Genomic DNA, 26350 nt, shown 5'->3' on the forward strand with positions numbered 1-26350 from the left:
TTAACAATTTTTTTTTTTTGTGGTACACGGGCCTCTCACTGTTGTGGCCTCTCCCATTGCGGAGCACAGGCTCCGGATGAGCAGGCTCAGTGGCCATGGCTGACTGGCCCAGCCACTCCGCGGCATGTGGGATCTTCCCGGACCGGGGCACGAACCCGTGTCCCCTGCATCGGCAGGCAGACTCACAACCACTGCACAACCAGGGAAGCCCCTTCTTAACCATTTTTAATTTCACAGCCCAGTGGTGTTAATCACCATGCTCTCTTTTCTCTCCATCACGACAGCCAGCAATTCTTTACATAGGATCGTCTTCATCAGTCTGGGTCCCAGGTTAAAATGACATGGAGAGGAAATGCAACTGACTCAGACAGCATGAGCAAGGAATACATCTTTGATGTTGTAGCTTCCAGCATCTTGGTGTTGCTTGTTACTCCAGCAGCACCTAACTTCTCCTGGCTGATACACAGGATAACACAATGTCATCTCCAACTTGCTATTCACACTGCTGTCTAAAGACCATGAAGGTTCCATGTCATAGCATCTGACTTGAACAAAAGTAGAAGATACTGTTTCTACCCTCTAAAATCTCAAGATGCAGGATAGAGACCAGGAATGGAACTCGCTGAAAAACAAGGGCAAATGCATACAACTGAACAAGCGCATTCATCCGCATGGGCATGTGGAAAAGGACTGATCCTCCAGGCTGCTGAGAAAGGATTTTCTTCAGAAGGGAGTCTTTTGAGACAGGGTGTCACATCCAATCTTCTCAACCTAAAGAGAAAGACAGGGAGGAGGAAAGCCAGGGTAGGGGAATCACTGACTATCATCTCAGGCAGGGGTTTTATTGCTATCTATCCCTGATAACATGTGGGTAGACACCTATCAAAGAGATGTGATGGTGTCAAGTTGTCCAGTCCTGACCTGGGACCGCCCACCACTTGCACAATCCCTGGCAGCTTGTCTCCAGGAGAACAGGGTCTTACAGTATCCAAGGCCTCTGCTACTTGTAACAAGAGACAGATGGTGTTTGCACTTCTTTCAAAGACAGATCTGTGTCATGTGAAGTTGGAGGAGGAAATAAGAGCTCTACAAACATACTCAATCTCTCTTTATGGTACCCATTTATATACATGGCAGCTGTCAACTCATCAAAATCCCACTCTTCCTGAACATGTAAAATGGCTGAAAAATGACTTGGGTCAAAGTTTAAGGAACCAGGTAAGGGCCCAGAGGTGATAGAGTCAGGCTGAGCATAGGCAGTGTCCACCCTAGAGAAGGGTGACCAACTATGCAGCTCCCCCTCATCTTTGGGACCCTGGTGGACCCACCAATATCTATTATGCCCTTTGTAAGATCCTGAGCATAAGGAAAATATAAAAGCTTACAGTTTTCTTACCTGGACTCTGGAGCCAGAGCACCTGAGTTCAAAGCACCTAGAACAGCACCTGCAAGACCAGATCTGAAGAAGGTTTAGCTTCAGTTGCTGCCACAGTGCTCTCACCCATCATTTCCCATGGAGCTCATAAGCCAGGAACACAGATGTGCAGGAGTGGTCTGAGTCTGAGGCTTGGAATAAGTGAGATTCAGATGGGGCCATGGGCCCTTGGTGTGTGGAAGTCCCACTTCCCGGACCTGCAGGGAGAATAAAGAGGCAGTTGTCATGTGTGAAGAAACCACTGGACCAACCATGAAGATCCCATCCCTGAGTCCCACCTTTTTTCTTTAGTTCAAGAGGTAGAGACGGAATTTATCAAAAGCCACAGCTTGGGGGCTAGGAGCGAGGTTTCATCCCAAGGCCCACATTTGTTCATCTGAGAAGTGAGCGAGTCAAAGTAAGGATGTACGGCAGAGCATCTGGTGGAAAGGAGCAGGGCTGCAGGGCCTGATGTGCAGGGCATAGTGCCCTATTTTGTGACACTTGCAGCAGCCCTGCAAGGAGACCCTAGGAGACCAAGGTTACAGTGCAGGTCCGGGCTGGAGTCTGGGCCCCAATATCAGTCTGCTTCCCTGAGACTGTTCCTCAATGGAAGCCGAGACTCTGGATCCAGCTGTTGTGAGGACATGAGAGGAGATGAGTAAAAGAGAAAATGTCACCCCTGCTGTTTCTCACTACTGGCTTCAAAGCACTTTTCCCCACTGACTAATTCACAGGGCGAGAAAGTGCTTTCTGGCTTTCATCATAAACATGCAAGGAGCTGAAGTGGGCTGGGGACTTGAACTGGACTTGAAACAGAGTTAGGTTGGAGATGTGGAAGTTTTCCAGATGGTGGAGTAAGTCTAGATGTCAAAACTAAAAGGTCTATGTGGGGGCTATGAATGGATCAGTTTGGACTGGGTGGTGGGTGTGTGAAGGCAAGAAGCAGGAAGGCATCTTTGGTTCAAACTATGAAGGTAACTGTCTTAGTTTCCTAAGGCTGCCATAACAAAGTTCCAACAACTTGGTGGCTTAAACAACAAAAATGTATTCTCTCAAGTTGTGGAGACTAGAAGTCTGAAACCATGGTATCAACAGGGTTGGTTCCTTCTAGAGGCTCTGAGAAAGAGTCTGTCCTATGCCTGTCTTGGCATCTGGTGGCTGCAGCAATCCTTGGTTTGTAGATACATCACTCCAATCTTTGCCTTCATCCTCACATGGAGTTCTTCCTGTGTATGTTCCTCTCCTCTTCTTATAAGGACACAAGTCATACTGGATTGGGGTCCACCCTATTCAAGTATGATCTCATCTTAACTAAACTAGTAACATCAGAAATGACCCTATTTCCAAATGAGAGCACATTCTAAGGTATCAAGGGTTAGGACTTCAATATATCTTTCTTGGAGGACACAACTCAATGCATAACAGGTACATAACCCCCGGGTTTCCCCACTCTCTGTGCTCCAGTCCCCCTCTCCAGATCCCTCCAGTTCTGTCCTTTCTGGTGCCCATTCAAGCAGCAATCACTGCTCCCCTAGGGACACACTCATTCCTGTATGAAAGTGCTCTATCTGGAAATATAAATTGGTAGAGCTACTCTGAAGAACAGAATGGAGGTTCCTCAAAAAATTAAAAAGATAACTACCATATGATCCAGCAATTCCACTTCTGGGTATATAGCTGAAGGAAATGAAATCAGTGTGTCAAAGAGATATGTGCACCCCCATATTCACTGCAGCATTATTCACAATAGCAAGACATGAAAACAACCTAAGTGCCCATGGATGGATGAATGGATAAAGAAAATGTGGTATGCAACTTAATATCAAAAAACAAATAACTCAATTATAAAATGGGCAGAGGCTAGTGGTTAGGATTCTGGGCTTTCACTGCTGTGGTCCAGGTTCAATCCCTGGTTGGGGAACTGAGATCCTGTAAACTGTGCAGCATGGCCAAAAAAAAAATATAATGGGCAGAGGAGCTAAATAGACATTTCTCCAAAGAAAACATACAGATGGCCAACATACATGACAAGATGATCCATATCACTCATTATCAGGTAAAAACAAATCAAAACCACATTGAGATATCACCTCACACCTGTCAGAATGGCTATCATCAAAAAGACAACAAATAAAAAGTGTTGATGAGGATTTGGAGAAAAGGGAACCCTCATGCAGTGTTGGTGGGAAGGTAAACTGGTACAGCCACTGTGAAAAACAGTATGGAAGTTCCTCAAAAAATTAAAAATAGAACAATCCAGCAATTCCACTTCTGGGTATTTACTCAAAGAAAACTAAGACACTAATTTGAAAAGACACATACACCTCAATGTTCATAATAGCATTATTTATAATAGCGAAGATATGAAAGCAACTTAAATGTCCATCAATAGATGAATGGATAAAGAAGATGTGGTACATAGATATACAATGGAATACTACTCAGTCATAAAAAAAATGAAATATTGCCATTTGTAAAAACATGGTTGGACCTACAGGGTATGCTAAGTGAAATAAGTAAGACAGAGAAAAGCAAATACCATAGAATCTCACTTAGAATGAAACAAACAAAACAAAACAGAAACAGACTTATAGATAGAGAAAACTGGTGGTTACCAGAGGGGAAGGGGGTAGGGGTTGGGCAAAATAGGTGAAGGGGATTGAGAGATAAAAATTTCCAGTTATAAAATAAATGAGTCATAGTTATGTAATGTACACCATGAGGAATATATATGATAATACTGTAATAATGTTGCATGGTGACAGATGGTTATTGGACTTGTGGTGATCGTTTCATACTGTATTTGATTGTTGAATCACTATGTTGTATGGCTGAGCCTAACATAATACTGTACATCAACTACACTTCAGTAAAATACTTCATTTAAGAAAGGAAAATGAGATATATAATATATTATATATATAGGAATACTATTCAGCCATTAAAAATAAGGAAATTTGTGATGACATGAATGGACATTGAGGGTATTGTGTGACCTTATTTGGTGTCTGGGGCCACACACTTGGAAGGGGAAGGAGCTTACACCTCCACCTTCTGACCTTGGACACATTCTTTCTCTACCACACCAAACAGCTCTGACACATTTCTGTCACAAAAATTATTTATAGAGAGAGAGCTGAACAGGAGATGGAAGTCTCTGAGGAGAGTGCTAAGGGCTGTCCCTGTCTGTGAGGGGAGATGATCTGAAACTGAAAGATGATCTAGGACTCAGTGGATTATCTGGACAGAAATGAATGAAGGAGGTTTGGTCCCTGCCCACCCTCTAAGGTGTCCAGGGTAGAAGAATATCTGAGTTCAAAGAGACTACATGCTCCATTCCTGATCACTCAAGGACCCTTATCTCCATATATGTCTCCGCGCTGGGACATGGGGAACCCAGGTCCCCCTTTGCTCTGGTAGCAGCCAGTTTGTTGGGCCACAACCATAGAAGAATCCCTGGGACCTGTAACCCTGTCCACAACCCCACCCAGCCAGGAGTGGGAGGGGTTCAGGATGGACAATGAGGGGTTCAGCCAACTGAGGCCTCTCCTGGAGTCCAAGGATAGGATCCTCACTGGAGCCTCTTCCACTTGATCATTCTCACTACGGCCAACATAGAAGTGGTGTGTGGGATGACAAGGCTGGACTTGGGTGACAGGGTGAGGTAGGATTGCCATGAGCTGGTGTGGCTGGATAGGTTGTTGTGAATGTGTGAGTGGGAAGAGGGAAGAAGGGGGGGAGGGAGGGAGGAAGGGAGGGAGGGAGGAGAAAATGCACATGTGTGTGAGTCACCTGCCATGCTCTGGGTCTGATAAGCATTTGGAAGACTCTCCCTACACCATCCTTTCCCACATACATAACCACAACAGGAAATGGTGGTTTAATTCTGAACTCACATATAATCAGCATGTCCTGGCTCCAGCAGGCTCTGGGTACTCCTGAGAACAAATTAAAGTGGCACCCAGGTGAGAGTTCTACTTCTAGCCCAACAGTGTGAAAAGCTCCGCAGACCAGTCAACTACTGAAAATTACTATATTTTAAATGTAAGTCTCTGCGAATGGTCCTAAGGGCATATAGTAAATTTTAAAAGTTATTCAAGAAAATTTACTAAAATTCAGTAAAAATAGTTGAAACATTATTTGAACCAAAATCCACGCTCATCCCCTCTCCCAGCTCAGTGAGATGGAAACTTTACTCCATACTGTTACAGTCAAGAACACAGAGCTCCTTCTCACCCTTCCTCCCAGTCAGAGGACTGTCCTCCTGGGAGAGGCAGAAGTCAACATTTCTCATCCTGCCCTTGGCCTCAGCCAAGGATAAGTTCCAGGGGAGTGTGGCTGAAAGGTAGGGGTTCCCTTCTTCTTCACAACCAACACTCCTGGAATGGAGGCTCTACCTTGAGAATACTCCAATACTGGAGCCCTGATCACCCCTCACCCAGCTCATGGAACAAGTTTCCATGCCAAGAGAGGCAAGAAAAGTTCCGAGACTGTTGCCCACCACTCCAATGAGCACTCAGCTCCTAATGCAAGCGTGTCACTTGGAGAGAAGTCTGACATTGTTCCCACCTCCAGCACCAGAGTCACTGCTCAGAAATTTTGCCCAGGGGGAGAATCATACCAGAGAACAGAGAAAGAAGCAAACCACAGAACAGAGAGCTCCAAATATCTTCCCAAAGGGACCGACTTCATTTGCAGCAGAGTGAGAAATGTTTAAACCTAAGGGTGTTCTAAAAACAGAGAAGGTTGTGGTGAAAGGCAGCTGGGAAGTAAACGATGTATTCATTGGAGATACAGACTAAACTACAGGTCCACTGGTTTACAGAGAGAACAGGAAAAGAGAAAGGTATGAAGAGCCCTCTGGAGTCAGAACAAATTTCAAACACTGACTTTGGGAACTATTTCTTCAAAGGAGACAGAATTTGGTTTGGAGGGAGAGTTGCTTTGGGGGTTGGGGTTTTTTTTTGGTGGGTGGATCATCTCAAAGAATGCAATTTTAGTATTTCTAAGGGCAGACAATGGTCTATAATGACTCACATTAAGAATATCCTAAGGTACATGGGGACATGCCTTAATAAATAGATAAAAATGTTGTATAACTTGCATATCACTTAATAATTGAGTGACCCTCAAGTACTTAAAAAAAAAACCTCTTGTTCTCTTGAGTAATCTAATTTCTAATGTTTACTGAGCAAATCTTTAAATATTTTAATGAAATTGTAATGCAAGAAATAACTGCACATGTTTAACATATAAAATAGTACAGAAAGGCTAATGAGAGAGAGTTAAGAAAAGACGGAGAGAGCAAGAAGGAGAGAGGGAAAGGAAAAAAAGAGGGAGAGAGAGGGAGAGGTGTAACGACAAAGGGAGGAAGGGAGGGAGAGAAGAAAGGGAGAGGGAATGAGGGCCTCTAAATGAGTTTCCCTGTCTTTTAGACTTGCTCCTTTGAGGTAACCACTTTTAACTGGTTCTGACTTCAATTCTTTTATGGTCACCTCAATATCTTTTAGTTGGGTCAAATCACTATTTCTTGATTAACCAATAGACATTGGTTATTTTCCTACTATAATAGAAAGAATTTAGGTTCTTTCACCACTACTACCTCCTACATAGGTATATTGATATTTTTAGCTGTGTTTTCAATTATATCTAACAGCAATAATAATCAATGCACTTAAAGCTTTTCACTAACCATAGACAACATCCTCTAGCTCCTCACTAGGCAAGTGAAGGTATCTGAACCTTCACCCTTCTCTCCACCTCTACTCTCTGTTCCCTCACAAAAGAAGTCTGAATTTGGTTGGGTTAGTCTATGAGGCAATTTATTCCCAGGACATCATTGAAAACAATAGAGTAACCTTTGTAATAGCTGGGCGTAGTCAGGAAAAAAGATAGTCAAATAAAGACTGCTAAAACCACTGTCATCCCAGGGGGGGACTGTGGCCTTACGTAATGTCCCCTGAGGAGCGTCCTTAGAGACTTTCCCCTGTGGAGATGGGGGAAAAAAGAGAAGGAGGGGTAACAGACATCATGAAAATAATCCAGCCGAGTAAGTCACTACACACAAGTAAGCAAGCAAATAACAATAACAAACCCCTGGGATCGGCAGGGGGTGGGGGTAGGGGGGATAGTACTCAGAGTTGCTACCATATAGTATCTAAAATGTGCAATTTCCAAAAAAAATTATGAGACATGCAAAGAAATGGGAAAGTATGACCCATGCCCTGAAGGAAAAGCAGGCAAGAGAAACTGCCTGCATGAATGATGTCAGTCAGGGTTCTCCAGAGAAGCATAACCAACAGGTTGTATATACATAGACAAAGATTTATTTTAAAGAATTAGCTTATGTGATTGTGGAGGTTTGGCAAGTCCCATATCTGCAGAGTAGGCTGCCAGCTGGAGGCCCAGGGTATAGCTGCAGTTCAGGTCTAAATGCTTGCTGGCAGAATTCCCTCATCTTCCGGGAGGTTGTTTTTTTCTAAAAAGGCCTTCAACTGATTAGATAAGATTCATCCACATTATGGTACGTTATCTGCTTTACACAGTCTGAAACTGAGCAGGACTCTGTGGGAACTTTCCAAGTACAAAAGCCTTTCCTTTCAGACAGGGGTCTCATTCTGGGACAATAGTCTGGTAACAATAGGACAAGTGTTATTTCCCAATGTCATTGACACTAATAAACTGCTTCAAAGATTGTAAAATATGCATTCTATAAGAAGTCTATGATAAGTCATAATGACCAATTTTATTATCCCCACTTAATATTATGTGTATTTCTTTTATTATTTTTTAATTAAATTTTATTAGAGTATAGTTGATTTACAATATTGCATTCGTTTCTGCTGTACAGTGAAGTGTGTCAGTTATATATATACATATGTCCACTCTTTTTTAGATTATTTCCCCATATAGGCCATTACAGATATCGAGAAGAGTTCCCTGTGCTATACAGTAGGTCCTTATTAGTTATCTATTGCATAGCAATGTGTATTTGTCAAGCCCAGTCTCCCGATTTATTCCTACGTCCCCAACATATAAAAGTAACTATCACATTTCTACTCCTCGTCAACTAGGCACCCATACACATCTCATTAAATCATACTACATCTCCAAGTAAAGACAATAACAAGGTCACACTTCCACCTGATACAACCATCTTACCTATAAGGAAAATCGCCCTAAGCTGTTCTCCAGAAGAGGATACAAAGTCTTTGGATTATGTTTACTCTTCCCCTTGATATTCCATAACTTAAATACTATGATGTAATGTTAGCAATACTTAAATACTGTTATTAAAGCCAATATATCTTATCTTATATGATAAGATGATAAGAAAGAGAAGAAAACAAATATATTTGCTTTATATAAATATGTAGAGATACACACGCATACTTATAACAAAATAAGAAACAAATACTGATGACAGCTATAGTCCTTGGTTCTGTAACTGGTCATGTAGTTGTAGCTGGTATTTATAATCACCTTCTTCTACTACCCATTCAGCATTCCCTTTGCCTTCATTAGGCACTTCAGCTTGTTTTAATTCTTTACCTGGTGGAGTGACCCAAAATTCCATTCCTGGGCTATTAGTAGTCCTGTGCGGTTTGAGTTGTTGTATCTTCCAATGACTTTAACCACAGGACACGTTAATACTGAGAGATGCCCCAAGGGATTCCAGGCATACTCTTTGCTATGGGCTGAATGTGTCCCCCCAAAGTACACAGGTTAAAATCCTAATGTTACCTGAAAACTGGATTCACCTTTTGGTAGGTGTTGAGCCAAAAGATACAACCAAACCAAGGCATGGGAGAAGGAAGGATTTATTATTACTTGCAACAAATAAGGAGAATACTGGGGCTCTTTCCCAAAGCAGTATTTTCCCAAACAGCAAAATTGGGGAAATTCGAATCTAAGGGTACGTGCGTATTTATGAAGGAGCTTGAGAGAGAATTCAGCATAGAATTGGGTAAAGGTCAACAGAGTCAGAGCTTTAGTTGAAGTCTGGAGGGTCAACATCATCATTCCATCCTTCACCTGGGTGGGAGCCTTAGCTCCTGCAGAACTCAAAGATATATTATTATGTATATCCCTTGAGGAGGAGCTAGGACTCTGCTTTATCACTGTACTGTTGTTTGACTGCCTTTTCTCTGTTCCTGCATTTCTTTTTTCCCCTTATGATTGTTAATTACTGAGACCTGTTCAAGGGCAAGCATTGCAGCCAGGTTTAGGTCACAAAATGTCTTAGGCCAAGTTGGGTTCTCTTATGTCAAGAAAGCCATTCCTGGTTCGCTTTCTCCAAAGACCCCCTAATCCATCTGCTTACACTAATACTCAGTATGCTGGTATTTGGACGTGAGGCCTTTTGTAGGTAATATGGATTAGATTAGGTCATGAGAATGGAGCCATCATGATGGGGTTAATGCCCTTACAAAAGGGGAAGAGACACAGGATTTCTCTTTCTGAATGCATGCACCAAGGAAGACCATGAGAGGACATAATCAGGAAGAAGGTCCTCACCAAGACCCCAACCATGCTGATACCCTGATCTCAGACTTATAGCCTCCAGAACTGTGAGAAATAAATGTTTATTGTTTAATCCATCCCGTCTACGGTACTCTAGTATAGTAGCCTGAACTAAGACACTCTTTCTTACTTCCGTTGTGGAATAGTAGTTCAATTTCCCCTTGGCAGTCACGATCAAACACCTCAGCCAGCACAGCAACTCCCTTCTTTTCCTATTGATTCAGAGGCATGAGGAACCCAAAGAGGCCAAGTGACAATTTTAACTTCCAGCTTAATGGAATTGTTGTTACATCTCCTCGTTAAATTGTTCTTCCCACAGGAACTAAGACCTCTAGGCCAGCAGAGCATAAGGTCTTGAGGACAAGAAGCCAAAATTTTGCTAGTGGGTCACTAGGGGTAATAGTAAGTGGCGCCACTTCCATTTCACACCTTGACTCCTAGGCCTGTGAATCCTGGCTATGGAAGAAACAGCACATATAATGGACACTGATTCAGAGCATATACAGTCTTCTGGAGAACCTTTGCCCTGGTCCCGCAAGGTGCTGTCACATAGCTGGCACTGTCACTGTGTCTTTAAAAAGCCATTGCACTAATTCTATCAAATCAGCTGCTTCGGCATAATGGGGAATATGGTAAGATCGGTAAATGTCATGTGCATGGGCCCATTGCTACACTTCTTTTTCTGTGAAGTGAGTTCCTTGAACAGAAGAAATGTTACGTAGAATACCATAATGGTGGATAAAGCATTCCGTAAGCCCATTGATGGTAGCTGTGGCAAAAGCATAGCATTAAGGGAAGGCAAATCTGTTTCTAAAGTAAGTGTCTATTCCAGTAAGAACAAAACACTGCCCCTTCCCTGATGGAAGTGGTAACAGTCCACAAAGTTACTGGCTAATCACCCTAGAGAATGAGGTTATATCAAGGACTTAGTGTTAGTCCCTGCTGCTGACAGATTAGGCACTCAGTAGTGGCTCTAATCACGTCAACCTTGATGAATGAAAGTCCATGTTGCTGAGCCCATTGGGCGATGACAAAAGTGGCTGGTGAAAGAGGTTGACTGACATCCACATAACTGGTCATGGTATCCACCTGATTATTAAAATCCTTCTCTGCTGAGATCACTCTTTGGTGAGCATTCACATGGGACACAAATATCTTCATGTTTTTCATCCATTCAGAGCAGTCTATCTACATACCTCTTCCCCAGACTTCCTTGTCACCCATTTTCCAATCATGTTCCTTCCAAGTCCCTGACCATCCAGCCAACTCTTTGGCCACAGCCCATGATCAGCATATAATAATACAACTGGCAATTTTTCCTTCTAAGCAAAGTGAAAAACCAGGTGCACTGCCCAAATTTCTGCTCACTGGAAGGATTTCTCTTCACCAATGTCCTATAGGGATGTCTCAGAGAGGGGCTATAATGCTGTAGCTGTCTACTTCTGCATGATGCCTGAATATTGTGAGGAATCATCTGTAAATCAGACTCAAGTCTTCTCTTTCTCTGTCAAGTGATGGCAGGGAACTCCCCATGAGGCCATACTTACAGGCTGGGAAAGAGAAGGCAGTGTACCAGGAGTAGGGACCATGGGTATTTGGGCCACCACTTCATGTAAATTTCTGGTGACTTCAGGGCCTTCCCAGGGCTAATATCATATATACCACTTCTGTCTGATGATGGAGTGCTGCTGTACACACCCAACTTTATGGTATAGTGGGTCAGATAACACCCAGTTCACGATGGGCAGCTCGCATTGTATGGTTTTCCACGGTTAAGCATTCTGTCTACTAAGGACCAATCGAAAGCCAAAAGCTGCTTCTCAAAAGGAGAGTAGTTATCCACAGAGGACGGCAGGGCTTTGCTCCGTTTTGGGTTTATGCTCTGATTCACATATAGAGGTCTGCCAAAGAACCCAAACTGCATCACTATCTGCCAGTGACACCAGTACCATTGGATCTGCTGGATCACATAACCTAAGTAGCAGAACAGGTTACATGGCAGGCTGTATCTGTTGCAGAATGTTCTCTTGTTCTGGGCTCCATTCAAAACTAGCAGCTTTGGGTCACTTGGTAAAGGGACCAGAGTAACACACCCAAATGAGGACTATGTTGATTCTAAAATCCAAAGAGGTTCGCTAGAGGGGAATTCTCTGTCGGTCCAGTGGTGAAGACACAGTGCTTTCACTACCATGGTCCTGGGTTGAATCCCTGGTTGGGGAACTAAGATTCTGCAAGCTGCATGGCATGGCCAAGAAAAAATACAGGTTCACTAGGGGTTGTGCCTCTTTCTTGGTAATAGGAGAGGCCAGATGCAACAACATATCCTTCACATAGAAGGGATATCTTGACTTGCTCCACACCCCCGGACCTCTAGAAATTTCACTGAGGTGGAAGTTCCTGGGATTTTTGTTGGATTTATTTCTCACCCTCTGACACAAAAATGTATTACTAATAAGCCTAGAGCAGTTGCTACTTCTTGCTCATTAGGTTCAATCATAACAGTGTCATCAATGTAATGGAGTAGTGTGATGTCTTATGGAAGGAAAGGCAAGCCTACAAACTAAATTATGACATAGGGCTGGAGAGTTGATATAACTCTAAAGCAGTACAGTGAACATGTACTGCTGACCTTGCCAGCTGAAATCAAACGGCTTCTGGTGGTCTTTACTAACAGAGATGGAGAAAAAGATTATTTGCCAGATCAGTAGCTGCATACAAGGTACCAGGGGTTTGTTAATTTGCTCAAGCAATGAAACCACATCTGGTACAGCAGTTGCAAGTACAGTCACTAACCAGTTAAGCGTACAATAATCTACTGTCATTATCCAAGATCCATCTCTCTTCTGCACAGAATAAATAGGCGAGTCGAATCGTGGAGGTGTGGTGGAAATCACCATCCCTGCAACTTTCAAATCTTTGATGGTGGTACCATTCTCTGCAATCCCTTCAGGGGTGCAGTACTGCTTTTGGTTTACTATTTTTCTAGGTAGAAGCAGTTCTAGTGCTTCCACTTGGTCTTTCCCACCATAATAGCTCTCACTCCAGAGATCAGGGAAACAAAGTGGAGATTCTGCCAGTTGCTGAGTATGTCTATTCCAATTATGCATTCCAGAACTTGGAAAATAACCACAGAATGGGGTTAGGGACCCATCGAGCCTACTGTGAGATAGATCTGAGCTAAAACTCTATTGACCACTTGCCTTCCATAGCCCCTATTCTAATTGCTGGACCACAGTGACATTTTGGATCTCCTGGAATTGGTGTGAGTTCAGAGTAAGTGTCTGGTAGTTCCCAAAATGTCTGATTATTTCCTTTTTCCCAGTCACCCTTGTAAAAGGCTGTATGTCTCTCTGGGGAAGGCTGGGAGGAAGATTAACAGTATAAATTTTTGGCAGTATATCATGGTTCTTCCTCAAGGAAACCTGGCCTCTCTTTCCTTCAAGGAATTCTGGACCTGTAAACAGGATCAAGTCTGAGAATTGATTGAGGGGTCATGACTCTACGTTCTTATGATTCAAGTTAGATTTTTGTTTACTTGACCTAGAAATATACTTATACAGATAAAGTAAAAATTTTGTTGACTGCCTACCTATTTCACTTCTTGGAACACCATGATCAACTAGCCAATACCACAGGCCTCTGAAAGTCAAGCTATTCTAATTTCTGCTTTAAATCTGCTATTCATTATGGTAACCACACCCACCTTGCAGCCACATGGCCCCTGCCACCTCCTGATCTAATTATACCCATTACATTTAGTTTTCCCAGTTCACTGGCAACAGTTCTCACTAAGTTCCCAGTCTACAGAGAAGAGTGGTAACAGAGCTCTTCAAGATGCTGGGGCAACCCTCACAAATTTATTTCTCACAGTCATGGTGAAAAGTGTGTCCTCTGAACTCTCCAAGGGTCGATGATAGGTCTTAGATGACAAATCCATTCTAACATTCCAAGCACCATAAGCCTTTGATTACTCTCTCTGCAGTGTACCAAGGCAGGTCTAATGTTTCAAGTTCACTCACTGTGGGCCATGTCTCGGTCCATGGTTCAGTCGACCAACCAAACTTTTGCAGCCCATTCTAACTCCCTAAGCTGCAACATTAATTCATAATCTCTGCTTAGTGGGCCCACATCAGTAAATTTGACCTGATCCAAATTTATGTTTCTTCCACCATTATCCCATACTCTTTATATCCATTACCACACACATTCCCCAGATTTCAGTCTCTATAAATTGGAAAAATCAAGTACTTATTTTAGAGTGTAGCACACCTCCTCATGGATTACACTTCATACTTCACCTTTAGGGGTCTAAAGGGGCTAGGACTCCAGTCCAGTTAGAGGTCTAGAAATAAAGAGTGGTGAGTGGTAAGTGGGGTGGGTCCTAAGGAGAATCAGCAGGGCCTTGCAATGCAAGTCCCTCAGGGAGGCGATTATAGTTTCCTCAGGCAATGCAAGATCAATCTCAGATGGGATTGGAAGACTGCTTCCACTGGTCATCAGAATTTAGGGGTTCATAATTTTAAAATGGGCAAAGGACCTGAATAGATATTTCCTCAAAGAAGATAAATGAAAGACCAACGGGTACATGAAAAGAAGCTCAACATCACTAGTCATTAGGGAAACTCAAATTAAAACCACAGTGAGATATCTCTTCATGCCTGCTAGAATGGCCATCATCAAAAAGACAAGTATAACAAATGTTGGCATGGATGTGAACAAAAGGGATCTTTGTGCATTATTGGTGGGATTGTAAAGTGGTACAGCCACTATGGAAAAGAGTATGGAGGATCCTCAAAAAATTAAAAATAGAACTACCATATGATCCAGCAATTCCACATCTGGGAATATATCCAAAAGAAATGAAAACATTATCCAAAAGAAATTAAAACACTAACTCAAAAAGATATCTGCACCCCCACATTCATAGCAGCATAGTAAAGACATGGAAGCAGCCTAAGTGCCAATAATGGATGAATGGGGAGAGGAATCAAGATGGCAGAATAGGAGGACCCAGAATTCATCACTTCTCACAAGTACATCAAGAACACATCTACAAATGGAACAATTCTCATAGAGCACCTGTTGAACCTTAGTGGAAGACTTCAGACACCTAAAAGGACAAGAAAAATCTCCTCACAACTGGATAGGATGAAAGAAAGAAGAAAAAAGAAAAGAGGAGTTTAAAAAGGGACCAGCAACCTGGCAGGAAGCTGAAAGTGAGTGGTGAGTCCTCACACTCAGAAAAACTCCCTCATGATGGTGAAATCAGCTGGGACAGAAAAGGACCTTCGGGAGACCAAAGGAGAATGCAGCAGATGATCTGTGGAAGGCAGGACAAAGTAAGAACTGCAAACATATGGTCTACACCACAGCTCTGCACATTCCAGCCTGAGTCGTGGGTTGCCTGTTGTGAAGGGGGGCTGGGTGCTGGAAAGTGGGGTTTGGAGCACGGACCCAGGGAGGACACAGCTGTTAACTGTGAAAAGACAGCCTGAAGGGACAGGAGTAACGAATTCCACAACCAGGAAAGTTTTCGGAAAAAGTCCAGAGCACCACAGAAGCAAGGTGTCATTGTTGAGTAGCGTGCAAGGGGCGGGCCTACAGTTACAACCCCTTTCCCCACCCGCCAGCTTCTTCACCCTCTGCAGGCACTGGGAGGGGTTTCCATATGAGGGGGCCACACAGCCCTTGGGCTGGGGTCTCCTCCAACCACATGGGCTCTGGGGGCCTGAGGGCCACCCATCCCAAAGCCTCTTTAAGAATCATCCCTGGGCACCCCAGCCTGGGACGGGAGTCCTCCAATGCTGGTGGGGGCTGAGTGCTAAAGCATGCAGTTAGGAGAGTGGAGCCGGGGAAAGGAGTGCTGTTAGCTGCACGGTTACAGCAGAGGGGCCTGGAGTGAGGTCATGCATGGCCAGGAATGCCCCTAGAGGAAGCACGGTCTGCCTGGAAAGTGAGGTGCCATTGTTGAGTGGAGCACGGGGGGGTGGGGATGCCATCACCCTCACATGCCAGCTCCTGCTTCTACAGGCACTGGGAAGGACTCCCAACAGAGCGAGTGTGCCACAGTCTATTGCAAGTGCTTACTGGTCCAGGCTGCCACAGGCACCTCACACACACCCTAATTGTAGCTGCCCCCCAGTTGTGGCCGCCGTACCTCTCCCTGGCCTGAGTGAGTAAGTGTGTACCTATCAGCCGATGTTTCTTCTCCCTCTTGCATGGGCAAGCAACAGACACCTGAGGGTGGTGCACATGCAGAGGTGGGGCTAAGATGCAAGGGCAGTGTGACTAAGGAAGAGGAATGGAAATATTTCCGTGCAGCTGCACGAGCAGCAAATTAAATCCCTGAGATCAGCTTGGTAAATCCTGCATCTGTGAAATACCTGAATAGACAATGAATGTTCCCACAATTGAGACCAGCCTAGCCTTTGCAGCAGTGGAATTTAGGGGCAAGTACATGTGGGAGTCAGGTCAGGTCACAGTCTGAGCTGGTCCCACAGTGCCCACAGTAAGGCCAGAGACCACCCTAAAGGTATTGGAAAGCCTCCTGGTGAGGCAGGGATTGGCTCTGGCTCACTGTGGGAAAAAGGACACTGACCAAAGAGGCCCAGAAAAATATTCTTATTACTATTATTTTTTTGTTTGTTTCTTTTTGTTCAGTTGCTGGCGTTGTTGCTTTTAATATTTTTTATATTTTTTTTATATATTTATTATTTTTAATATATATTTTTTATTTTTCTATTTTTACTTCATTTTTCGTTGTTTTGTGTTTTTTTCTTCTTTTGTTCTATGTTTCTTATTTTATTTTTTCTTCTTTTAATGGTTTTTATGTGTATATTTTATGCGTTCTTTGCTTGTTTTTGTTTGCATTCTGTTTTTGTGTTATTTTTCATTTTTTGTTTTGTTAGTTTAGTCCATATTGACCATTCTTATTTTTTAATTCTTTTGTTTGTTTGTTTGTTCTCATTTTTTTTCTCTGTGTGTGTGTTGTGTTGTTGCTGCTGTTTGTTTGCTTTGGTTTTTGCTATTTGTCTTCGGTTTTGTTTCTCTGTTTGTTTTCTTTTCAGTTCTTTTTTCTTTTCTTTTTTTCTTCTTCCTTTCTTTTCTTTCATTTATCTCTGGCCACAATGTGCAGCTTTCAGGCTCTTGGTTCCCCAGGCAGGGGTCAGGCCTAGGCCTCCAGTGTGGAAGCACCAAGTCCAGGAGGCTAGAACGTCAGAAAACTCCCAGGCCCAGCGAATATTAATCAGTGTGTGTGCTCCCGGAGGTCTCCATATCAACACCAAGGCCTGGCTCCACCCAACTGCCTGAAGGTTTCTGTGCTGGATACCTCACACCAAACAACTAGCAAAACAGGAACACAGAACCTCCCATCAGCAGACAGGCTGCCTAGAGTTGTACTAAACTCACAGACACCCCAAAAACACATCACCTGACGTGGCCCTGACAATCAGAGGAAAATGACTCAGCTCTAACCACCAGAGTGCAGACACCAGTCTCTGACACCAGCAAGCCTACACAAGCCCCTGGACCAACCTCATTCACCAAGGGGCAGATAACAGAAGCAAGAGGAACCACAACCCTGCAGACTGTGGAAAGGAGACTGTAAACACAGTAGGTTACAAAAAATGAAATGACAGAGAAAGATGTTGCAGATGAAGCAGCAAGGTAAAATTCCACGAGATGAAGAGGAAATAGGCAATCTACCTGAAAAAGAATTCAGAGTAATGATAGTAAACATGATTCAAGGTCCCAGAAATAGAATAGAGGCACAGATTGAGAAGATACAAGAAATGTTTAACAAAGATCTAGAAGAACTAAAGAACAAACAAACAGAGATGAACAACACAATAACTGAAATGAAAAACACACTAGAAGGAATCAATAGCAGAATAACTGAGGCAGAAAAACGAATAAGTGAACTGGAAGACAGAATGGTGGAAATAATTGCCAAGGAGCAGAATAAGGAAAAAAGAATGAAAAGAAATGAAGACAGTCTCAGAGACCACTGGGACAACATAAAACGCACCAACATTTGAATTATAGGGGTCCCAGAAGAAGAAGAGAAAGAGAAAGGGCCTGAGAAAATATTTGAAGAGATTAGAGTTGAAAACTTCCCTAACAAGGGGAAATAGCCACCCAAGTCCAGGAAGTGCAGAGAGTTCCATACAGGATAAAGCCAAGGAGAACCACACCAAGACACATGTTAATCAAACTCACAAAAAGTAAATACAAAGAAAAAATATTAAAAGCAGCAAGAGAAAAGCAACAAATAACCTACAAAGGAATCCCCAAAAGGTTATCAGCTGATGTTTCAGCAGAAATTCTGTGGGCCAGAAAGGAGTGGCAGGACATACTTAAAGTGATGAAAGGGGAAAACTTACAACCAAGATTACTCAACCCAGCAAGATCTCAGATTTGATGTAGAAATCAAAAAGTTTACAGGAAAGCAAAAGCTAAGAGAATTCAGCACCACAAAACCAGCTTTACAACAAATGCTAAACAAACTTCTCTAGGCAGGAAACACAAGAGAAGAAAAAGACCTAAGAAAACAAACCCAAAGCAATTAAGAAAATGGTAATAGGAACATACATATCAATAATAACCTTGAATGTAAATGGATTAAATGCTCCAACAAAAAGACACAAACTAGCTGAATGGATACAAAAACAAGACCCATACATATGCTGTCTACAAGAGATGCATTTCAGACCTAGGGACACATAGAAACTGAAAGTGTAGGGATGGAAAAAGTTATTCCATGCAATTGGGAATCAAAAGAAAGCAAGTATAGCAGTGCTCATATCAGACAAGGTAGACTTTAAAATAAAGACCCCTGATTTACAGGACATTCCATCTGAAAGCAGCAGAATACTGCTTTCTTCTCAAGTGCACACAGAATATTCTCCAGGATAGATCACATCTTGGGTCACAAATCAAGCCTTGGAAAATTTAAGAAAATTGAAATCATATCAAGTATCTTTTCGACCACAACACTATGAGACTATATATCAATTACAGGGGAAAAATAACTGTTAAAAACACAAATACATGGAGGCTAAACAGTGTGCCACTAAATAACCAAGATATCACTGAAGAAATCAAAGAGGAAATTTAAAAACTACATAGAAACAAATGACAATGAAAACTTGACAACCCAAAACCTGTGGGATGCAGCAAAACAGTTCTAAGAGGGACATTTATAGCAATATAATCCTACCTCAAGAAACAAGAAAAATCTCAAATAAACAACCTAAACTTCCACGTAAAGCAACTAGGGAAAGAAAAACAAACAAAACCCAAAATTAGCAGAAGGGAGGAAATCATAAAGATCACAGCAGAAATAAATGAAATGGAAACAAAGAAAACAATAGCAAAGATCAATAAAACTAAAAGCTGGTTCTCTGAGAAAATAAACAAAACTGATAAACCTTTAGAAACAATCATCAAGGAAAAAAGGGAGAGGAGTCAAATTAATAAAATTAGAAGTGAAAAAGGAAAAGTTATGACTGAAACTGCAGAAACACAAAGGATCATAAGAGACTACTACAAGCAACTATATGCCAATAAAATGGACAACATGGAAGAAATGGACAAATTATTAAAAAAGTACAACCTCCCAAGACTGAACCAGGAAACAATATAAAATATGAACAGACCAATCACAAGTAATGAAATGGAAATTGTGATTTAAAATCTTCCAACAAACAAAAGTCCAGGACCAGATGGTTTCACAGGCGAATTCTAACAAACATTTAGAGAAGAGTTAACACCTATCATTCTCAAACTCTTCCAAAAACTTGCAGAGAGTGGAACATTGCCAAACTCATTCTACAAGGCCATGAACACCGTGATACCAAAACCAAAGATACCATCCACAAAAAAAGAAAATTACAGGACAATAACACTGACGAACATAGACGCAAAAATCCTCAACAAAATACTAGCAAACAGAATCTATGATTAAAAACTCTCCAGAAAATGGGCAGAGAGGGAACCTACCTCAACATAATATAGGCCATATATGACAAGTCCACAGCAAACTATTCTCAATGGTGAAAAACTGAAAGCATTTCTTCTAAGATCAGGAACAAGACAAGGGTGTCTTCTCTTGCTGCTATTAATCAACATAGTTTTGGGAGTCGTAGCCATGGCAATCAGAGATGAAAAAGAAATGAAAGGAATCCAAATTGGCAAGGAAGAAGTAAAACTGTCACTGTTTGCAGATGACATGATACTATACATAGAATATCGTAAAGACACTACCAGAAAACTACTAGGGCTAATCAATGAATTTAGTAAAGTTGCAGGATACAAAATTAATACACAGAAATCTCTTGCATTCCTATACAATAACAATGAAAGACCAGAAAGAAAAATTAAGGAAACAATGCCATTTACCATTGCAACACAAAGAATAAAATACCTAGGAATAAACCGACCTAAGGAGGCAAAGGAACTGTATACAGAAAACTATAAGATACTGATGAAAGAAATCAAAGAGGACACAAACAGATGTAGAGTTATACCATGCTCCTGGATTGGAAGAATTGATATTGTGAAAATGACTATACTACCCAAAGCAATCTACACATTCAATGCAATCCCTATTAAATTACCAATGACATTTTTCACAGAACTAGAACAAAAAATTTTTAAAACTTATATGGAAACACAAAAGACCCTGAACAGCCAAAGCAATCTTGAGAAAGAAAAATAGAGCTGGAGGAATCAGGCACCCCATATTCAAACTATATTACAAAGCTACAGTAATCAAGATTGTATGGTACTGGCACAAAAACAGAAATATAGATCAATGGTTACAGGATATAAAGCCCAGAGATAAACCCACACACATATTGTTACCTAATTTGTGACAAAGTAGGCAAGAACATACAATGGAGAAAAGACAGACTCTTCAATAAGTGGTGCTGGGGAAACTGGACAGCTACATGTAAAAGAATGAAATTAGAACATTACCTAACACCATACACAAAAATAAACTCAAAATGGATTAAAGACCTAAATGTAAGACTGGACACTATAAAATTCTTAGAGGAAAACATAGGAAAAACACTCTTTGACATAAACCACAGCAAGATCTTTTTGACCCACCTCTTAGAGTAATGAGTAAAAACAAAAATAAACAAATGGGACCTAATGAAATTTAAAAAGTTTTGCAGAGCAAAGGAAACCATAAACAGGATGAAAAGACAACCCTCAGAATGGGAGAAAATATTTGCAAATGAAGCAACAGACAAAAGATTAATCTCCAAAATATACAAATAGCTCATGGAGCTCAATATCAAAACACTAAAAAACCCAATCAAAAAATATGCAGAAGACCTAAATAGACATCTCTCCAAGAAGGACATACAGATGGCCAAGGGGCACATGAAAGGATGCTCAACATTGCTAATTATTAGAGAAATGCAAATCAAAACTACAATGAGGTATCACCTCACACTGGTCATCATCAAAAATCTACAAACAATAAAGGATGGAGAGGTTGTGGAGAAAAGAGAACACTCTTGCACTGTTGAGGGGAATGTAAATTGATACAGCCACTATGGAGAACAGTATAGAGGTTCCTTAAAAAACTAAAAATAGAACTACCATATGACCCAGCAATCCCACTACTGGGCATATACCCTGAGAAAACCATAATTCAAAAGGACACATGTACCCCAGTGTTCATTGCAGCACTATTTACAGTAGCCAGGACAAGGAAACAACCTAATGTCCAATGACAGATGAATGGATAAAGAAGATGTTGTACATATATACAATGAAATATTACTCAGCCTTAAAAAGGAGTGAAATTGGGTCATTTGTAAGAGATGTGGATGGACCTTCACTCTGTCATACAGAGTGAAGCCACAAAGAGAAAAACAAGTATCTCATGTTTAAGCATATATATGGACTCTAGAAAAATGGTACAGATGAAACTATTTGCAGGGCAGGAATAGAGATGTAGATGTAGAGAACGGACATGTGGACACAGGGGGGTAATGGGAGCGTGGGATAAATTGGGAGATTAGGATTGACATATATACACTACCATGCATAAAATAGGTAGACAGTGGGAACATGCTATAATCACTGGAAACTCAGCTCGGTGCTCTGTGACAGCCTAGATGGGTGGGATAGCGGGGTGGGAGGGAGGTCCAAGAAGGAGGGGATATACATACACATATAGCTGATTCACTTCATTGTACAGCAGAAACTAACTCAACATTGTAAAGAAATTATACTCCAATAAAGAAAAAATTCACAAGAGGGGTTCAACAGCAAATTTGAACTGGCCAAAGTTGAAAGCAAATTGAAGATAGATCAATAGAGATTATGCAATCTGAATATCAGAGACAATTTTAAAATAAAGAAAATTGAAGGCTGTAGCAGAGAAATGTGGGTCATCATTAAGCACACAGGCATGCACATAATGGGAGCAGCTAGAGAAGAGAAAAGAAAGGACAAAGCAGAAAAAATATTCAAAGAAATAATGGCTGAAAACTTCTGAATTTATTTATTTATTTGTTGGTTGGTTGGTTGGTTGGTCACATGGCATGTGGGATCCTAGTTCCCAAACCACGGATCGAAGCCATGCCCCCTGCAGTGGAAGCACAGAGTCTTAACAACTAGACCTCCAGGGAAGTCCCAGAATTTCCTGAATTTATTTTTGAAAATGTATCTACACATACAGGAAGCTAATAAACTCTAAGTAGGATAAACACAAAGAGATCCATAAATAGACATATAGTAGTAAAAAATAAAAATTAAATTAAAAATTAAATTTTAAAAAAAGCTGAAAAACTATGATAAAGGAAAAATCTTGAAAGTAGCAAGAGAAAAGCTGCTTGTCACTTACAAGGGAACCCCAATAAGATTACCAGTTGACTTCTCATCAGAAGCAATAGAAGCCTGAAGGCAGTGAGATAACATATTTGAATGCTCAAAGAAAAACACAACTGTCAACTAAGAATTTTATATTCAATAAAGTTATTTTTCAAAAATGAAGGCAAAATAAAGACATTCCCAGGTAAACAAAAACAGAAGGAATTTGTTGCTAGCAGACCAGCCTTACAAGAAATACTGAAATATCTTCAGGATGCAAGTGAATGATGCCAGACAGTTAATGAAATCCATCCAAAAAACAAAACAAGCAAAGGACAGTGGTAAGTGTAATTATGTAATTATTAAAGTATAAAGGCATATTTATTTTCCTTTCTTTCTCTGAAGTAATTTAAAAAGCAATGGTATAAAACAATATGTAGGGCTTCCCTGGTGGCTCAGTGGATAAGAATCCGCCTGCCAATGCAGGGAACATCGGTTCAAGCCCTGGTCTGGGAATATCCCACATGCCGCAGAACAACTAAGCCCATGCACCACAACTACTGAGCCTGCACTCAAGAGCCCACATGCCACAGCTACTGAAGCCCAAGCACCTAGAGCCCGTGCTCCACAACAAGAGAAGTCACTGCAATGAGTAGTCCATGCACCACAACAGAGTAGCCCCTGCTCAACACAACTAGAGAAAGCCTGTGAAGCAACGAAGACCCAACGCACCCAAAAATTAAAAAATAAATTAATTAATTAAACTTCCTTTCTAAAAAAAAAATAAAAACAAAAACAATATGTATATAATGTATTATTGTGCCTATAACATATCTAAATGTAATAAGATGGCTATTCAAATCTACAAGAACAAATCAAGAGAAACAAATGATAAAACATAAATATGTACTTGTTCTCATTTCTTCCCTTTTTTAAAGGATATGAAGTTATACAAAGTAAAAATTATATAAATGTATTTTTATGTTTCTAACACTTGTCAATATGATACATATAACAGTAGTTCCTAAAAATGAGGGTAAAACACAATAGAACTACATAGGAGTCATGTTTTTTGTGTTTTTTTAAACATTTATTGGAGTATAATTGTTTTACAATGGTGTGTTAGTTTCTGCTTTATAACAAAGTGAATCAGTTATACATATACATATATCCCCATATCTCCTCCCTCTTGTGTCTCCCTCCCACCCTCCCTATCCCACCCCTCTAGGTGGTCACAAAGCACTAAGCTGATCTCCCTGTGCTATGCAGCTGCTTCCCACTAGCTAGCTATTTTACATTTGGTAGTATGTATAAGTCCATGCCACTCTCTCACTTCATCCCAGCTTACCCTTCCCCCTCCCCGTGTCTGCAAGTCCATTCTCTACATCTGCGTCTTTATTCCTGTCCTGCCCCTAGGTTCTTCAGAGCCACTTTTTAATGTTTTTTTTAGATTCCATATATATGTGTTAGCATACGGTATTTGTTTTTCCATAGGAGTAATGTTTTTATGATCAATAGAATTTAGCACAAATACAAAGCTGATTCTGATAAATTAAGATGTACATAAGAAGCCTTATAACAACAACTTAGGAAATAATTCAGAAAAATATGTAGTGAAAAATTCATTAAATAAAATACTACATTGGAAAATATTCACTTAATGCAAAATAAAGTAGTAAAAAAGAATAGAAGAACAAAGAAGATATGAGACATATGGAAAACAAAAAGTAAAATGGCAGATATAAATTCAACTATATCAATAATAAAATTAAATGATTGGATTGAATAATACAATCAAAAGGCAGAGATCATCAGCCTCAATTTAAAAAACAGATCCAGCAATATGCTGTCTAGAGGAGACATACTTTAAATTCAAAAATACAAAGAGACTGAAAGTAAAAGGATGGAAAATGATATATCATGCAAACAGAAACCAAAAGAAAGCTGAAGTGGCTACACTAATAAGAGACAAAGTAGGTTTTAAGGCAAGATGTATTACCATGGATACAGAGGAACATTTTATAGTGATAAAAGGGTCAATCCATCAGAAAGATATAAAAATTATTAACACGTATGCACCTAACAACAGAGCGCCAAAAACATGGCAGAAATGAAGTAAAAATAGATGATTCAACAATAATAGTTGGAAACTTCTACTTGAACCCCACTTTCAATAATGGATAGAAAAACTAGACAGATCAACAAGGAAATAAAAGACTTAAACAGCATTATAAACCAACTAGACCTAATAGGCTTCTATAGAACACTCCACCACCAACAGCAGAATATATATTCTGCTCTAGTGCACTGGAACATTTTCTAGGATAGACCATACGCCAGACCATGAAACAAACCTCAATAAATTTAAAGAACTAAAAATAATACAAGGTGTGTTCTCTGACCACAATGAAATGAAATTAGAAATCAATAACAGAAAGAAATTTGGGATACTCACAAATACATGGAAATTAAACAACAAACTCCTAAATAATCAATGGGTCAAAGAAGAATCAAAAGAGAAATTAGAAAATAGTTAAGATAAATGAAAATGAACACACAACATACCAAATATATGGGATTCAGCAAATGTGGTGTTTTCCCCAAATGTCCTCATAAATTCTAATTTTTCCCATATTTTTCCTGGATGTCTTCCACAATGACAGTAGAGATGTTAAATTTCCCTCTAACCACTTACAGCACTACCTAGCAGGAAAATAATACCAACAAAAAAATCAACAGTTTGGAGCCTCCTTGCAGAATGTTTATGACAGGGTTCTCTGCAGATATTTGACCCTCAGGTTTTATTTACCTTTAATTGGTAGAAGTTAAAAGATGTCACTTACAAGCCATGAGAAGTTTTCTTGCACTAAGACTTCTAAGTTCTTTGTTCCGTGATATCTGCTAGAGTGGATGCTTCAGCTAAAATGTGAAAAGAAGCTCCCACTGAGCAGTTTCCTTTTCCTGCCTGAGCTGGTGCTGCGTGAGTTGGTGAAAGGGCTTTTCTCATTTTCTCATCCCAGAATCCCTCTGTAAGCTGGTGCCAAGTTATCTAGGCAGCTGTTTCTCTTGTAAAGCAATGGGGATGGGAGTGAGGTACACATGAAAGGCTTTCAGTTTGCTTTAAGGATGGAGAATTTTCTGGGGAAGCTGGGTCAGAATAGAGGATGTAGCCAGGAGTCTTGTGCTGATGTATGTGTCATTTTCTACATCTTATACCGCAAGGATATCTCATGCATCAGAAGGAACATGCCAAGATCTAGAGTCTCACCAGTGAGTGACTCTGCTTTAATACTGGCATGTCATTGCTACTAGACTCTGTCAGCTAACAAAACAAGGAGATACATGTGTGTGTACTAACACATGTATATACATATATCCATAAATATTTCTATACGTAACTCAGTCCCTATATTAAGCTAAACGTGAGTTCACACCGATGTCTCAAATTCTACTCCATTAACATGTAGATCATACTAGCCTCTTTCCCTTTCTTATCTGTAAGCTCCTAGTCCAACAACAGGACTCCCACCATTGGCCATGCTTTTTCTTAATTGTTCAGTTCTAATATAAACATGT

The 26350-nt window shown here is 40.8% G+C and overlaps 1 long non-coding RNA gene across 1 annotated transcript; it reads right to left on the bottom strand.

The window, feature by feature from the left end:
* Positions 1-225: 225 nt before the first annotated feature.
* On the bottom strand, positions 226-25682 carry LOC116751634. The gene is made up of 3 exons (XR_004349309.1): positions 25618-25682; positions 1397-1632; positions 226-771 (listed from the first exon to the last, which is right to left on the bottom strand). It is a non-coding gene; the product is annotated as an uncharacterized LOC116751634 (long non-coding RNA).
* Positions 25683-26350: the final 668 nt, after the last annotated feature.

The sequence above is a fragment of the Phocoena sinus genome, chromosome 3 (genome assembly GCF_008692025.1).
Source record: "Phocoena sinus isolate mPhoSin1 chromosome 3, mPhoSin1.pri, whole genome shotgun sequence".
NCBI classification, from domain to species: Eukaryota; Metazoa; Chordata; class Mammalia; order Artiodactyla; family Phocoenidae; genus Phocoena; species Phocoena sinus.